The sequence below is a fragment of the Oenanthe melanoleuca genome, chromosome 21 (assembly GCF_029582105.1).
Source record: "Oenanthe melanoleuca isolate GR-GAL-2019-014 chromosome 21, OMel1.0, whole genome shotgun sequence".
NCBI classification, from domain to species: Eukaryota; Metazoa; Chordata; class Aves; order Passeriformes; family Muscicapidae; genus Oenanthe; species Oenanthe melanoleuca.
Genome location: NC_079354.1, coordinates 2,833,519 through 2,851,266, shown reverse-complemented (window position 1 = coordinate 2,851,266; position 17,748 = coordinate 2,833,519). Strand labels below are relative to the sequence as shown.

At 43.0% G+C, this 17,748-nt stretch overlaps 1 protein-coding gene across 2 annotated transcripts in view; it reads left to right on the top strand.

The window, feature by feature from the left end:
• Positions 1-17,748, top strand: part of DHRS3 (dehydrogenase/reductase 3) — a 32,903-nt gene that overhangs the window by 1,648 nt on the left and 13,507 nt on the right. Inside the window, exon 1 of one of the 2 annotated variants that reach the window (XM_056507884.1) lies at positions 673-776. The exons of the other annotated variant lie outside the window; for it this stretch is intronic. The gene's annotated coding sequence lies outside the window, so the exon portion shown is untranslated. Of the gene's footprint in view, positions 1-672; positions 777-17,748 lie in introns of those variants that run through there. 2 annotated transcript variants of the gene reach the window in all.

Here is a 17,748-nt window from a genome sequence, read left to right as displayed (position 1 = left end):
TCCATTCTCTTGCTCAGGAACTGGTAGTTTACCTTGAAACGTTGTGGTTTTGTAAGTGCAGGTATGTCCCTGTGTGTGAATCAGTCAGGGATACAGAAACACACATCCCTGAAATGAGTCTTAGGATGGAAAGTTTCATCTCCCCTTTTATTGGTAATTAAGAGGTGGGGGGGGGGCCCTGGTGAAATCAGACAGCTGCACAAATACTTCTCTGTGTGAGAGGATGAATGAGAGTAAACAGAGAAGAAAGAAGAGGAAAAATACAGAATGAGAGGCTATTTAAAGAAAAAAAAATTGGATTTAGTTCAGGATGGTGTTTTGTCACTTCCTTACACATGCATTACAGTTTTCTCTGTGTGGTACAGAGCTATTCTGGCATGTAACTCTGAGGTGTAAAATATGTCAGCATTGAACTTTAATGTTTGTCTGTGTTTGTGTTTAAACATCATGTTGAGATTTACACATTCTGGGAGTCAAAGCAAACAAGTTGACTGACCTTTGGACCCAAGAAATTTGCTGAAAGTGTATTTATATTATCTGTTGGAATACCACGCCTCGTTATTTATTTATTTAGACTGGCTGGTTGCTATGCTGAGCTCTGGCATTGAAGTGCTACCATTGCTGCAGCACATTTAAGAGCTTTTCTGCTGCAGTTGAGCTGGGAGCTGAACAATGGCCCTGAGGAACCAGGGGACAGGGGCCAAAAGGAGACAGGGCTGCTTGAGAGAGAGCTGAGGATGGAATTACTGTAAACAGACACAGACTGTATTCTATCTGTATGTCCTACCTACAAAATCTGTATGTATTGTAAAAGGAAAAAATACATGAGAATAATTATTGGGAACCTTTTACTCATTTGATGTTCTGAAATGCTCTGTGTTGCTAGTTGTTGGATAGAACTGTGGGGTGTTTTGGGATGTTTTGATGTGTCATCAAGGTATTTAAGTCTTTGCATTGACTCAATTTGAATTAGATTTTCTTTTCAGTTATGTCATGGTGTCCAGTCAGTCACATATGGCACTCAGCAAGTTCTGATCCCCTGGTAGTGGCACTGCCTGTCAGCCTGTGCTGAGAACACCAAAGTTGGCTTATTTTCCTTAGCAGTTTCAATGCCAATTTTACCTACATGTGGTAATTTCCATTTCATTTGCTATGAGATTTCATTTCCTGCTTCTGAGCTCAACCCTAAATTTGTGGATTTTTATGCAGTCCACAACCTTCTGCTTGGCACTCCTCTTCAATTTTACTCTTTGCCTTTGACAATCAAAAAGAAAAAGAAATGAAAAAGGCTTCTGGTGTCTAGTAAGTCAGCTTTTGATAAGGCCTGTGAAAATTGACTGTTTTTCTCACAGACTGTTAACTGTCCTACAATAATATGCAAAGCTTGAATTATTGATCATAGTAAATAACTGAGAACAGACTCTGATTATCAGATGGTGTAGTCACCATATTCCAAGTTTAGAAAAAGACTTCCAGCAGAGGTGTGGAATTCTGGGGCCAAGCCCAGTGTGCCATGGAGGTGGTTGGTGGCAGTGCCATGGGTTCAGGTTCTGCTGGGGGTGAGCAGTGTGTCCTGAGCAGGGTCAGGTTCTGCTGGGGGTGAGCAGTGTGTCCTGAGCAGGGGGGTGAGCAGTGTGTCCTGGACAGAGGTTCAGGTTCTGCTGGGGGTGAGCAGTGTGACCTGAGCAGGGTCAGGTTCTGCTGGGGGTGAGCAGTGTGTCCTGAACAGAGGTTCAGGTTCTGCTGGGGGTGAGCAGTGTGTCCTGAGCAGGGTCAGGTTCTGCTGGGGGTGAGCAGTGTGACCTGAGCAGGGTCAGGTTCTGCTGGGGGTGAGCAGTGTGTCCTGAGCAGGGTCAGGTTCTGCTGGGGGGTGAGCAGTGTGTCCTGAGCAGGGTCAGGTTCTGCTGGGGGTGAGCAGTGTGTCCTGAGCAGGGTCAGGTTCTGCTGGGGGTGAGCAGTGTGACCTGAACAGGGTCAGGTTCTGCTGGGGGTGAGCAGTGTGTCCTGAGCAGGGTCAGGTTCTGCTGGGGGTGAGCAGTGTGTCCTGAGCAGGGTCAGGTTCTGCTGGGGGTGAGCAGTGTGTCCTGAGCAGGGTCAGGTTCTGCTGGGGGTGAGCAGTGTGTCCTGAGCAGGGTCAGGTTCTGCTGGGGGTGAGCAGTGTGTCCTGAGCAGGGTCAGGTTCTGCTGGGGGTGAGCAGTGTGTCCTGAGCAGGGTCAGGTTCTGCTGGGGGTGAGCAGTGTGTCCTGACCAAGGGCTCCCAGCACTTGCACACACAGACATAGTGGCGGGCTTTTGGAGGTAGGCGGCGATATATAACCATATTTTTGAGATTAGAATCTTCAGAAAGATAAGTTAGTTGGGACTGTGAGGATATGAGACTCCTCTGGTAATTAGATTTCATATTACACTCAGTTTCAGAGACTGGTTTTGTTGCTCACAAGTGAGATGCAGCGGAGCCGTTTTCAAGCAAGGTGGAAAATGTATTTCACAAGATTATGAATTGTCACATCTGCAACTCCTCTACTGTAAAATTTGATCTTGCATATAAAGCTATGAAGATGGCAAGAAATAAATCCCAAAAGGGTTTATGCAAATGGAAATGTCTTGTGCTTGATTGATGAGCATGGAGACTAAAATTCTCAATCTAATGGAATGGAAGTCTCTTGGGCACTATTTGTAAATCCATCCTGATTCCCATTCTTTACCCCCATTGCATTGCCATTGTGCCTCAAATGTGACTTGGAAATGTCTCCTAGACATTTGTCTTTCTCAAGTGATGTTTCTTTTCTCCCAGTTGTTCATTGGCCTCTCTGAAGAAATGGTCAATAAGGGCACAAAGCAGTGCCAGTTCCATTTGCAGCTTCACAAGTGTAGGTTCTGTTTTTCTCAATTAAGAACTGCCAGCAATTTTTAGGCAGACACTTTAATCATCAGATCATTCCTGTTCAGGTGTACACTGAGAAGTCAAAGGATCCATACTCCATTTGTAATTTCAAGTAGTTGTCAAGAACTACTTGGTCCTGGGAGGCACTGTGTATTGAAATGCTTCCTGGAGCACTTCTGGAACAGCCAAGAGCATGTAAATGAGCTGCATGCAGGGATGAAGTGGTTACAGATGATCCAGGACATGTTAGTGTTATTATGAGGGATGAACTGCACTGATTTTCTCCGGAAGTGCTCAAGTGTTGTAATCCAACTTCCCAGAGATGTGTCCAGATTCATAAGTGCTGGCTGAGAAGCTGCTTTGCTGTGCTGAATTGCTGGAGAATTCAACTTTCTGCTTTCGGTCCCTTCTTGGCTGCTTGCAAAATTCTAAATCTTCACTGTTGCTTGCTTTAACTCATGAGAATTTGACTGTACCTTAAAAGTATTTGGTCAATGAAGCATCACCTGTGCCTCAGTCTCACATGCTGGTAGCTCTGTCAGGGCTCATAGCTGTTGGTGCTTTGGTGAGCCAAAATGGCAGGGAATGTCTGTGTTAATGAAATGGGAGAAGGAGAGACTTTTATGAGTTTATGATTTAATGCCTATGAAATAAAAATCCACTTCCAAAGCCTAACGGTGTTTTGCAAAGACTGGACTGTACAATCCCCCCAGTTAATATTGGGAAGCCTGGCCCCTTTGAACAGTATTTCTTGTGTTGGAGAACAGCCCTCTGCAGATGTGAGCAGTCAGGGAGCACAGGGGCTGAATGGGTTCATTCACTGCTCAGCAGAGTGGGAAACTGTGCCTGTTTTCCTCAAAGCCATTTGCTTTTCCTACAGAAGTTTCATTATAGTGCCTTTGCCAGAAAGTTGTCAGCCCTGGTTTTGATGGTCTCTAGTGAAGAAGTTTTGATTCCTATGTCTTGCTCTTTGTTAGATTTTTTCTTTTAGAAAACCTTGACCTCTAAAAATTTTCCTTGTCATTTTAATTTACTTTGTTCACAGTTATCTGATTTGAGGTGTGATTGAACAGAAAAGGGATGCTTGGTTTTTAGGCATTCTGCATTATTAAATATCAACAAAACCTAATAAAAGTAACTGAAAAAGATGTTAATGACAGGACAGAAACATTCCCCAAATCTAGTATGTAATTTAGTATTCTTGTTTATCTGACAGTGACTTTGGTAGAATTTCTTGGGCCTTTCCAGAAAGTCCCAACAACCCTGAAATCTCAACTGTTCTTTCCATCAGGATTTTCACAGCATTTTTCAAAGTCAGACCTTAGTGTCTGCATTTTGGAAGATTTCTTGTCGTTTGGTTGTGCTGTCCTCTTTCAGTTCAATGGCAGTTGGGATGGGAGGAAGAACCACCAAGGAAGGGATGGGTGAGAGCTGTGCCAGCCCACAGTGCTGCTGGAACCTGCAGTTCCTTCAGTGCTTCACTTTCTCCAACAGAACTGAAAACCTCAGAGGAATTACAAGTGCTTGAGAGCCTTGTATAACTGCAGTGGCTTAGCTGTGTGAGATTTGAGGCTGTTTTGTGTTTAGGCTGAGAGTGCTGGAGAGAGGTTATGTAAAAAAATGGTATCAGGTCTTAGAATTTAGCCTTGTATTCCCAGTAATGGAAAATTTGGCAAGTTTTGAGATGAGTTTATCAATGGCACACTCCTCCCACACAAATTGCATCTGTAGGTCTATGAATATTTCAGCTTGGCCTTTATGAATCACATTGACATATTATTTCACAGATTTCGCTGAATTCTCTGAGTTGGAAGGGACCCCACAAGGATCACTGAGTCCAACTCTTAAGTGAATGGCCCATATATTATTGTCCTGATCTGTATGCATTAGTATGTATGAACCTTCTAAAAGCTTCTTTGTAGCACATACCAATGCCATATGATAAAGGATTAACTGCACTGGGACTGGAGCTGGATATTAAACTAATACTGATCTCCTGAAGTGGGGGCAAAAGACAGCCAGTGCTGCTGTTTCAGAGCTGTGACCTTCTTCTGAGATGCAGGACAAAAGCTATGAGTGTGTCCCTTGGATTCAGTAAGAGTTCCTACTCCAAAATGTCTTAAAACATTAGTCACTCTCAAGCATTCATCTCTGGTTGCACTTTCAGAGCCTGTAGAAGAGTCTTGCTAAATCTCGTGCCTGGCATCAAATTCCTGGTGCTTGGGAATGGGAATGTGCCCCAGACTTCATCCAGATGGGCTGCAGCATTCCAAACCTGGAAACCTTTCTTTAGTAATGTCCCAAGGTGAAGAATTCCTGCCCATGTGCTGGGGGAGTGGGGAAGGGATGGGAAGCCATGAGATCCCTGCAGGAGCCCTAGCAAGTCCTTTAGCTTTAAAATCCACTGTGCTGGGCCAGTTGTCAAGGAGACACTTTTGTTCTGCAAGTAATAACTGATTTCTGACACATTCATTCCTTCTCAGGTCAGAACATGACTAGACCTGATCTGGCCACCCCAGAGAGCATTAGTCCTGATAGAAGGAAAAGAGCTGGTTTAAAATGACATGTTTTCAGAGCTGAGAGGACCTGATTTTCCTCAGAATCTGATTAATCACCATGTACTTCTTTTTAACAGGCATCATGACCTACCATAATGAAATCAGAAAGCCTTTAAAATTAGGTTTATAAAAGAAATGGCCACAGTTCTGATGTACATTACCCAGTGCAATATGCCAGTGTGGTGCACTACATTTAAGGTTGCCTGGCTTTAAAAGAATCAGTGTAAAATGTGTATATATAGATTTAGATTTCAGTGCTGAGAAACTGTTGCCAGGTGAGCATCTGAAAGCTTTTCCTGCCCTGTGGTGCTACCACAATGACATACAGCCTATGTGTCTAATGGATTTCTGTGCAGTCATTTTGAAATGCAAAAAAAGTAAGTGATCATTTGGAAAAGGCAATCTGATATTGTGTGAGGAGGATAATGTAATCTAAAAGAAAAGTGCACATTTTCTATGCTGCAGATATTTTAGTGCAATGAGAATATTTACTGTAGTGCAAATACAAGGTTGTAAGTGATTAATCACTCCTGTTGTGTGTGTGGTTGGAAAGAAACCACCATAGGAATGCAGCAGCTTCAGGGATATGTTAAATGATGGTTACTTTAATCTTCCTTAAATTTAAGCACTTAATCTTACAGTGAACTATTAGAGCATGTCACAACTTATCAGCAACCAGAAGTACATGAGAAGAGCTGGGGAGTGAATGTTTTTCCATGTCATGCAAAATAATACATTAATTTGAAACTCTTGGTAAACCATGAGAGCACAGATCTGATTGGGTGGCTCTGTGGTCTCCAGAAAGGCTTTATTTCTCCAAAGATGACATCCTGATGGCAGCTTTATTTAATGGCTTCCTGTTGGCAGCTCCCTTCTTTGTTGATTGGATTTGAGGATGGGCAGAAGAGCTCTTGTTTGGAGTCCCAGGCTGGGATGGCATGGAGCCTGTGCTGGTGCTGGTGCCAAGGCCAGCAGTTGGAATAACGTGCTGAGTAAGTGTCTTTGCCTGGCAGGCACCACCAGGATTTATCAGCTCTCAGATCTTTGGTGTCTGTGAAGCAGCTTGGGCTGGAGCTGTTTTAACTTATAATTTGGAACATACCTGTCTTTTGTTGCTGGGTATGTTGTAAGGAGAATAAATAATGTTAACAAGAAGTAGAACTTGCAGAGTTACAGTCTTGTCATCTCCCATCAAGATACAGTGATGTCATGAGAAAATATTGTCCCAGTGAGACCATGCTGTGTTGGCACACCAAGATCCAGCACTTTAACATGCTGAAGGTCTGGCATCAAGGCAGTTAAATGAGGCTTCCCACTAAATACAAGGACTGTGCCAATGCTGTAAAAAATCTTAACGTTTTAAAGATGAGGTTATGTATTAATGTCATTGCAGTGCCTCAAAAACTGACTTCACACCAAAAACTGCATAGCATAAAGATGCTAAATGTGCTCTATGAGAGCAACAGCAAAAGATGCTGGCCTCAGGGTTGGCAGGGATAAAATAAATAAATGTGACAGTGGAGATAAAAACCAAAAGGTGACAATGAGTGCTAACACAGAACTCTGCTGATTAAAGCCAGGGGCTGCAGCACCACTTGTTGAGCCAGTTTAAAGTTTTGGGGAAGGCACTACAGCAATGGAAGTTTTAAGCTGGGGTTTGAAAAGCAGCATTAAAGAGTTTTGAAAAATGCTTAGAGAGGTGCAGGAACTGTGGTAGAAAACAGGTTGTTTTAAAAATTAATGCTGGGAGGTAAAGGCTGCAGTAGAAGACCTGATGCTAAATGAAAGGAGCTGGGAGTATGGGTAAAGTGAAAGTGAATACCTTGAAAGGGAAAACAGAGACTCAGGTCTGGCAAGCTGGAGGAGGAGGCAGTGAAATTCAAAATGAGCTGACCTGGTCAAAGCAGGAGATGATGTTTGATATTGAGCAGGACGTTGGACCAGAGGACATCCAGAGCTCCAGAGCCTCAACCACAGTCTGATTGCATGATTCTCAGTCTTATCTGTACCACAGGAAGGAAAAAGGTGGATTTTCTGAACTTCAGGGCTGACAGGAAGGTTCTGGGCTATGATGCTTCGTGCCACTTAACTGAAGTGATTCATCCCTTTTTTATTTGCATCCTTTCATCACCTGCAGTGACTTGTAAAAGTGCTGCTGTGTATTTATGTTGCATTTATGTCATGGCTCTGGCACAGACTAGGAAAAAGTCTCAGATTTGTAGATTTGTTTCCATCTGAAGCATTGTAGGTAGTTTTTACTGCATTATAAAAGAATCAAACATGCTGTTGAGCCAGTGCCTAATTTAATTAGCCTGGCAGAACAATTTGCTTTAAGAGTGACCATAATCCATGCATACAGTCCTAAGCAGTTGACTAAAAAATTTTAAAGGAATCAAAGATTTTATTATACTTAAGGAATAATAAAATGCTGTGGAAACTTGCTTCATTAGAGTGATACTATACAGTGGATAGTAAAATTACAAAGGAGGAACTTAGAAAACTCTGAATAGAATCTGAATTCCATTTCTCAAAGAGATCAGCAGCATTGAAAGTTGGCATATCAAGAACTATCTGGTTTTACATCAAACTTCCAGAGCAAAGACCAGGAACTTGGCCTGACAGTAACCTGAGAGATAAAAAAGTATTAAGGCAATTAAAAAAAAACAAAGAGATGATGATGATGAAGTTCACAGAAGCAGCCAATTAATTCTACAAGAGTGATGGGGAGAATAAAAAAGGCAACAGTTCTCTTGATTTCCTTCCCATAAAATTGGACAAGGGTCTAGAAATTCAGTATCTTTACTTCTGGGCAGTTTGAAAATGTCAACTAATGATTATTGAGAATTTGAGTTTCAGTATCAAGTACCAGTTTGAGTGTTTGTTTTAAAATCCACTAACAAATGCTAGTTAGGGTTTAGTGTTCACTTTCACTTTGATCCCTGTCCCAAATTGAAGATTCAAATCTGACACAATTGCTGCTTCAAGGTTTTCTGCAGGAAAGGGAGAAAAGAAAATCTCTCCAGGACAGAGAACAGCCTCAGAGCTGACCACCGAGAGAGAACAAGCTCTGGCATTTTTAAACCCGTGCTTATCAGGAATACAGAGCAGAAATTATTAGAGATTTTTTTTTAGCTGGGCCCAGATTCTGTTCTTCAAAGCATCCTGTCAACATACTGAAGAGTCAAACAAGTCAGACCCAGGCACTGCCAGATCCATTGGCTGATAACACTGACGCCAGGAGAAAAGGGTCAAATACATGTTGTTTGACCTTTATCCCAGTGGGGATTAAATTGATTCTAATTAATAGACTTGGGAATAGATGGGTACCTTGGCAGAGTTTGTAATTAATTTAAATTGTTCATCCCATTAGCTTAGCCATAAACTGTGCATAATTACAATGGGATTTTGTGGACAGCCTCCCTTATGTTGCCACCTTCTTAATTACAATTTATTGACTGCAGTGCTGCAGAGCTTATTTGTTTTGGTTAACACAGGGATTTCTGTTGTCTTACACTGCCTGAGCAAATGTGTCAGTGCTCCATTGATGGCAATAAAATCATGTTTGAAAGCACAAATGCAGCTCTGCTGGATCAGTTGTGCTTTAGGTCTGTGCCTGTGAGGTAACCCTGGCTCTGTGTGTAACCAGTGGCATTGTGCCTCTGAGTACACTGAACTGACATAAAATTACACTTATTTTGAGGTGGTTTAAAAATAATGCCTGGAAAGATTCTGTGATTATCCTGTAGCATGACACAGTTTTAGCTACAGTTTAGAAAGAGTCTGTAGAAAGTCTGTGGCAGTTGGTGTGACCTAACTAATAATATATTTCTTCTCTTATCTCAGTGAAAAAGCCATTTAAAATAGGTGCAAATGGAGTTCAAACTTGACTTCTCATTGAGTCATAGTCCCTTCTCTTGGGCAGCACAGATATTTCCATGGGTACTCTGTCATTTTGCTAAGTCCTCTTTCCCACTGGACTAGAAAGAATCCTGCTGTTGAAACTTCTGTGAGTGCTATCAGAAAGTCAAACTTCAGGCACTGAAGATCTTGGTTCAGTGTTTCTTAGAAGCTTCACTAAGGAGCAAATGTGTTCATGTAGAAGACAGGAGTCACCACTCAAACAGCCATGATCTTTTGTGTGCTTATAATTGAGCTTTGTTCTATTTGCCCTTTGAATCACCAGGAACACCCAAGATTTTCTTTGTTTCTGAAGAGGTGACAAACTTGCACCATTTTACCTGAAAGCAGAAATTCTTAGATAATCTTTTTACTGGACCTCAAGAAAACAACTCAAATATCCCAGGCCTAAATTATGGGAGTGAGGAGTGTTGCTGTAAGGACACTGAGCAGTTTGTCTTTCCATGCTCCAGAATGGATCAGCAATACCAGTGGGCAGTCAGGTACTTTCTACATGAACATTAAATGAGTGTTTGTCTTCAGTCTGTCATTTCAGTCTCCCTGCTGGCAGCAAACACAGACTGCTTGTCTCTGATCAGCACGTCCCTGGGTGAAGCTTGGTGGAGAGGGAATGGAAAATCCTGACATCCCCTTTCAGCAGCCTCAAATTCCCTGCACCCAACTCCTAAAAAACCTTCCCAGTGAGGACAAACTCGGCCCTAAGGAGACGAGGTCATGCTTCCAAGTGGGATATTAAAGACATCCAGCTGGTACAAGTGCTTATTTTCTGTGGTAATAGCTCAGGGCTGGCTCTGGCCACAGTGAGCTGTCAAGAATTATGTCAGAATATTTCCAAGGCCCTTGGGAAATGCAGGGGTTCTGCCTCACTGAATCAAGCTGTTTGATTTGGGGTTTGGGATGTGCTGGTTGTGCAATGCTGTTCAGCTTTCTGCTGCTTGTTACTGGCTGCTAATCCAGGCCCCTTGGAGACCACTGTCCATGCTGTGTTTATCCTTGATGTGCTTATGGAAGTAGGTTTGTCTCTTCAAAAGCAAAGTCTTCAGCCATCAAAAGGGCTTCCAGGGTTTATTTCCCTGCATGATGATGTGCAGCTATGGCAGATTGTTGTGTGACACCTTTTCTGCTGAAAGGAGGGGGATGTGTGTGCACATGTGTGGGAAAGGATCTGGAGCTTTGCGTGTCCTTCAGAGGCAGAGTTCAGCCCTGGGTCAGCCAGCTCCTCCTGACATCACTGCACTTGTTTACAGCCCTCTCTCAGCTTTCCTGAGCCTTTCACCACTGACACTGTCTCATCTTAGTCCAGCACTTGTGCAAAACCAGAAATTTAGAAGAGCATCTTACATCTATAAAGGGATTTTCTCTTCCTCGCTGGCTTGAAAGGGACAATAGGAGATAGAAAATTCTTAACCACTGAAAATAAATTACATTTAGAAAATAAATATTATAAACTACACATTTTCAGGTTGTTAAAATTGTAAATACACTAAATAATCAGACTGAGAAAAGATCCATCTCAGAGGGAGTTGATATATTTGGGATGAAGTTAGAATGGTTTCTTTAGCCACTGGAATCAGTAAAAACAGTTAAAACCCTTTTGGTTTGCATTTGAGTCTCAGATTTAGGCCAAGTGGAGTTATTTGTTTCAGGATCCAGGTTTCTAAGTGCAGTTCCAACAGACAATCCATCCCAGATCTCCCACTGCTGCACGTGGGGATTGCTGTCCTTCAGGCCATTACTTCAGTTGGGTTTGTCATTTATATTTCAGTGGAAGCAAAAAGTGAATGAGAGTCAACCAAAAATAGGCCTGGTTTTTTTAGGGCTAAATTTCACACACTTTCTTGGAGCAGTTTCCAGATCCCCAATGCTCTGAAGCTGCTGGCAGGGAGGGAACCCTTCAGGCAAAGAACTCTGCTTGTGGCTACCTTTGAACCTCTCAGAATTATTGTGCCTCAATATTCTATTTCTGCCCTCAGCTAAATCTCAGTTACTGACCAGGTTACTTGATACAGTTTATTTTATTGGAAAGTTTTTCTCCTGTTCTGTGATAACTTAATTGATTTTATGTTCACATGAAAGTGAATTAACTTCATTTTGTATTGCAGTGGCCTGACAATCATGCAGTCACATCCAAAGGATGGTAACTTCCAGGCTGTAAGTTAGGAGTGTGCTAAAGCTGGATTTGAGACTGCCTGACCAGCCCCTCTTGTTTAAATAATACCATTGTGGCAGAATCTGAATTTGAATTACTTTGATCATTTCTGGGTAATGAACATGTATATAACTTCTGTTTCTACATTTAGATATCATTTTATTTAACCAGAGCTCTGCTGTTTTTCACATTTTTTGAAAACAAGGTAACTACTTTATCTTAACAGTGTATTGAAAAGAAATTGTATAATCAGTGAAAGACCCTTTTTAAGCCATGCTGTACCCCTGGTGTGCTCTGGGAGCTTACAGTCCTCTGATTTCCATCCTCCTCCTTTGACTCAATAGACTGAGAGAGTTAAATATGTCCTGAAAACTGCCATTTGTACAACTCATGAATAGATTTTAGAGATTCTGCCCTGTTGCATAGCAACAGCCACCATTAAAAAATAACATTTTGGAAAGCACATGAAAAGATAGGCAACCAGTTAAGCATTTCAATATTGAAGCTTTCTTCTAAGCAGTGCTCTGTATTTCTTCAACTAAAATTCTTACAAGAAAGGCACCTTTTGACAGCTTTTATATGGTTTGAAAATGGTAGCAGTTCTCTTTCTGGAGGCAGAGAAAAGCTTGTAGGGGAGCTTGTCTGGAGCAGTTGCTGGTGTTCAGTTTATACACAAATTTAAGGCAGGCTATTTTAAATCCAATACTTCTCCAGTAGCCTCACGGGAGAAGTTATTTTTTCAGTCAAGAGTTGCATCCTATTATGCACATGGATGATGTGGAGCACATTGTAGCCCTTTCTGGAGGGCAGTTTATAATGACAGCATTGGGAACATTATTCACCCTTTGGTTTCCAAGCCTGTTTTTGTTGCAAACCTTCTCCCAGCTTAACAAATTTAAACCCTTCCCTAGTTTTTCTTTTCAGTGATGTTTTGAGTATAGCATCTAGTTGATAAATCTGTATTTTTAATTTTTATAGAGCTTGTAGAGAATTTTTTTTTATTACCCAAAATAAGTGAAGTGCTGGTGAATTGCTCATCCTGATTTAGCTTAGAGCAAAACTGAAGGTGTTCTGAATTAAAGCTGACAATTCTTTAAACTGGTAATGCAGCATAACTAATGCTTTTATAATCCATGCAGGGTCTAGCCTAGGAGTCAGTGCTGTCCTGGAGGGATGCAGTGGCCAACCCTCTCCACTGGAAGTTAAAACCACCCAGCATTTCAAGGTTATGCTGCTCTGCTACAGAATTCATCTCAGAAATAGAAAGGCAAACTAGAGAATAATCCACTTCAACTGGCACCCAGTTTGTAGCTCTTTAATTCTTCTTTTACATATATATATTGTCAGGCTTTTCTGTTTTGTTTGTTAAGAAGTAGCAGACTTTTCAGTTAATTGTTGAAGAGGAAATTTGTGGGCAGTTCTTTCCAGTCAGGTGAAATAATATTGTATTGGAGCCACTTTTTAATTCCACTTTTTAATGTGCTTTTCTCTTAACATTACCTTGTAATCTAACTTTTATTTTAGCTTTCCAAGAACAGTTAGTTCAGTGTAGACATAACTTTGCATTGCAGTAAATATTTAACTCTCTTCCATGAACATTTAACCTGCCACAGGTGCTTTACCTGGAGAGTTATGTGCAATAAGTAAAAATAATAATGCAGTATTTTGGAAGAAAAATGTGCACAGAGTAACCTTCAGTGATGCTGAAATCCTGTTGTAGTAATTTTTTTTCCCCTTTGAAATGCTATTTATTGACTTTCTATCCCTTCCTCATGTCTGCTGTGCTTGCAGGACAAAAGGGCTTTCTGCACCTGCATATTTACCCGCCCCACAATTTCCTGAGATCCCTGTGGACATTTTTATAGGAATCTGGATTATAGGGATGCCATGCCAAGCAAACGGAGGCGGCAGCAGCACACTAGTTATTTTTGCAGGGTGGAGTATTATATTTCTATTGGTGGATGTCTGCAAAGCCTTACCTCAAATACAGAACTTTTCTAACCCCTCTCCCCACCCCGACACGCCACTTTTCCTGCTCTGCAGCCCGAGGATTTTACTGCGGGATGTTTCTTTGTGCGCTTCGGATCCCGTTCTCACACATGGTGTGGCAAGACATTCACCATTAAAACTCTGTCCCTTCTTCCCCCACAGATGCTCCCAGGGACCTTCCAGGGTGACAGCTTGTGGCCACTTGGTGCTTTTTGTTGGAGCGTGCACTCGGTTTGACCCTGTCGCAGCGTTAATGGGATTGTAAAGGCTGACTCCTGCCTGACCTCTCCTTGCAAACAACCCTCACCCTTGCCCTTCCTCCTCTGCTCCGAGCAGAGCTGGGGAGAGCTGCTCCCAAGGCAGTCTGCAGTCGCAGATCGTGCTGCAGACGAAAGCAATTGGGGAAAAAAAAAAAAAAACCTGGAAAAAAAAAAAAAGTCGTCATGGGGCCACCTGTCCTTGCATAGTCCTGACTGTGAGAACAGTGGGCATTTGTTCCTTCCTTTGGGGGAGCTGCTCTTAAATGCCTGTGTGCACACAGAAAATCACACCTTTGCTCTCCAAGCAGGGCCTCTGTCGAGCAGCAGGCAGGTGTTGACATACACCTCTGTGATTTTTTTTTTTTAGGTGCTGTTTGATTTCTGTCAGAGGGAGAAATGGATGACTGGGATACAACTGGAATTGACTGTTGTTTAGATGAATCAGGTTAATAACACTGAGTGCTAAGCCAACATATAAACTTATAAAAGTTCTGACTCTAGACTAAAAGGATTGGAATTCACTTTTAGTCTCCTTCTGAAGTCTCTTTAGCCCTAACTTTTAATCTCATTACTATATGTTACTCCTGGACTTAAACCAGTTTATTATAAAGTCTGTGGTTTGTGTTTACCAGGGTGGCAGGATTAAATTTAAATTCAATTCTTACAGGCTTAACAACTGCTAAATAGCAATCCAGAAAAGCTTGTGTGTAAAACAGATACATAGGCTTACTTGCAGCCTTTCTCATACTTGTCCCTTCAGCTTTGATATTCGCTGTGGGAACTGAGAGAAATTCACGACTGGCCTGTTTTGTTTGCTTACCTTTATAGAAGTGTCACTAAGGGGCTGGGTTAAGTATTTTGACCTACTTCAGGCATCACAAGGTTCTTTTTTCTCCTTTCTAAAGCAAAGATTGGCTTTTCACACTGCAGGGCCACACCTTTCCCTCTTCCAGTAATCAGCCTTTAGCTGCCTCTCCCATGAAGAACTCCTGAAAGAACTTGTCTGCCTTTGCCTGGGGCCAAGAAAGGGGAAGGGGTGGAGGAGAAAACCCTTCTGCCATTGACAGGCAAAAGACGTGGAGGTTTTGAGGCTGTGGGGTTTAGCTTCCCTTTCTCACGGTATGCAAAATTCTGCCAGGATTATGGGACACACTGGAATGCATTTTTTCGGAGGACAGACTGTGAGTTAGTACTACCAGGCTTTGTAAATATAGGGGGATAAGACTGGCATACTTCAGTGGATTATCTACACTTTGTACTTCCTAAAAGTATGCAGGAACTCTTGAGTGTTGGGAGCAGAAAGGCTTTCTGTGTTTGAACAAAGGTCTGTGCAATTACAGATACCAGCTCACACAGAGCAACTTTTGTTCCTCTGGACTAGGAAGGAGGTTGAAAGGGGGAATGAAATGTGTTGACCTACCAACTACTTCCTATCTGCGCTGATCTGGGGCTGGGAGTTGTGCTTGGTTTGTGGAGGCAGCAATAATGAGATCAGGCAGGAAGGGCATTCGTGTCTCTCTGCAACACTTGAATCTTTCAGTGTCCTCAGATTGTATCAGAGAATTGCTTCATGAATCGTAAAATGGAGAAGCTTTCAGAATGGAAGTTATATCTGCTAATCACAGCCCACCTTGTCTGTAAAGACCCAGAGTGAGCATTTCTTCACTCAAATACAACCCAGATAACCCAAGGGGAGTGTCTAGAAACAGCAGATGTTTGGCTCAAAAGTGCAGTTGTGGTAGGACACCTTTCCAGTACTGCTCCAGCTCATTGGAGGCAGAGTTCTAGCACAGCGGGTTTGCTGAAGATACAGTGCCAAAATAATTGACAATGTAAAAGGGCAACATTCCTTTGGTGCTGTTCTTGAATTGTGCTAGAATAAACTGGACTGAATGAGTTAACTAGCCCTGTAAACGATGTGCACTTAGCTCTGTGTCCTGCACAGTAATGTCCCTCAGCCTCTGGAAGCACTGATCATGTGTGGATATTGTGGTTGACAGCAGCTTCAGCCCAGCCCAGTTTATACAGATTAGTGGATTATCTGATTTTGCGGTGGTCAGGAGCATAACTTCTCTTGTGTTATGGTGAAAGTCAGCCTTTGGCCCTGCAGTCAGGGCTGGGGCTTTTGGCATGAAGCCAGTGCAAGTCGCTGTTGGACAGCCTTGCCTTGGTCCAGCAGCAGCAAAACCTTCCCTCTGACTCGCTCCGACCTCATTAGCAGATTAAACTCCGAGTTAAACGAGTCCTCTGGGAGCAGAGGATGCAGTGCCTGCCCCTCCAGCTGAAAGGATTTTCTAAAGGTCAGATAAGGAGTTCTGTGACTCCAGATCGACAGATAAGGTTTGTTTTGCAAAAATCCATGAATAAATCCTGGGAAAATCCGCACCAAGTGTGATGTCACAGCCCTTGCCTACTTTGAAGTTCATCAAGGGGAGGAGGGCACACAGAGTTCCCCCATCACCATAAATCTCTTTTTCCCCGTGTCCAGCGGCAGGATCCTGCCCTGCTGCTCTCTGCAGTGTCAGGGATGCTTTCCCCTTCCACCTGCCTCCTGGCTGCTGCCAGCCCGGGGTCACGCCGAGGTAAGCACGGGCAGGAAGCCTTGGGGGGATTATCCACCTCCCCCAGCTCCTGCCCTCGGCAATTTTCTGGTCAGTAACTCTGAGAAAGGAGAGCGTGTCTGGTGCAGCAGGGACGGGCAGGCAGAGAAGGATTGTGAGAGATGAAGCAGGGGAAGGAATAAGGGCTGGATTCTTTCCAGGATGGAAAACTGTCTGTCCAAGAATTTATCCAAAATGCAAATTAAATATTCCTCTGTCCACCACTAAGTTATGGTGAATGGGTGGCTGTGCAGCATCCTGACAGGCTGGGAAATGATGAACACGGTGCCTCTCCTCATTCCTTCGCTCTCTGTCCAGACAGGAACTTCTGTGTCTGTTGGAATCATTCTCAGCTTCCATTTGGGACACTCTTATTGCCAATTTAGACTTAGAAAGGAAAGAGGAGACAGACCAGACTGAGCCCCATGTCTACATTTGAAAAATCATGTTCCTAATAAAATGGACCATTTCTGGAACTGCAGGTCTGGAATCCTCATGAGTGCAGAGCCCTTGAATCCCAGCTGGAGCAGCATGAAGTGATGCCTTTCTTGATGTTTACTGAGCAGAGAATAATCTTCCTGTATCCCAGAGGTTGCATCCCAGGGGAAGTGAAGAGCCAAGTGTTTGGGTAACTGGAGCTCACAGGGCAGCAGCAAACAGCTCCAGGCCCACAGTCCTCATCAGGTCAACAGGGAGCAGAAGGGTTTGTTCAGGAGCATGGAGAACGTGGATGGTCATCCCCAGTGGCACATTTTGCAGGAGGGCAGAGAACTGAGGAGTTTGTAGAAAATCTCAGGAGGCTGTAGGTGAGTAAGGACCCAGAAAACATCAGAAAACTGCTGTATTGCCTGTACAGAAAGGCTGAACCAAGCCCCCCCTAAAGATGTTCAGGAGCAACAGAAGCCCCAACTGTGCAGCAACTCCAGACTTGTCTTGCTGTAAGATCTGATGTCCTGGGAGGCTGGGGGGAAGCCTGTGCCAATTCAGTCTGGCCAGATGTAAGACAGAAATTGAAAGTCTCATATGATCTCATAGGAGCAGTCAAGCTTGAATTTGGACCAAAAGCACATTGTATTGAGTTCTGAGTTTTATCCATCTGTAAAAAGTAGCAGAAATGATGGCAGGAGCCCTCACTTCCCACTGGGTCATCAGGGACCTCTCACAAAAGAGTGGTCTTTTATTTACTGCCTTTCTCTTTCTCAGGCTGAAGCCTTCACCTGAGTGTGGACAGTATCAAAGACACAAAAACTTCTTATGGAAAGAAGTCAGTGCTGAAATTAATGTTGTCACAGGATAAGCAGCAAATTCCCCAGATGGCCCAGATTTTAATGGGGTCACCTTGCAAGACCTGCCTCTGTAAAATATTAAAGGTCCCAAGGAAACCGTTGG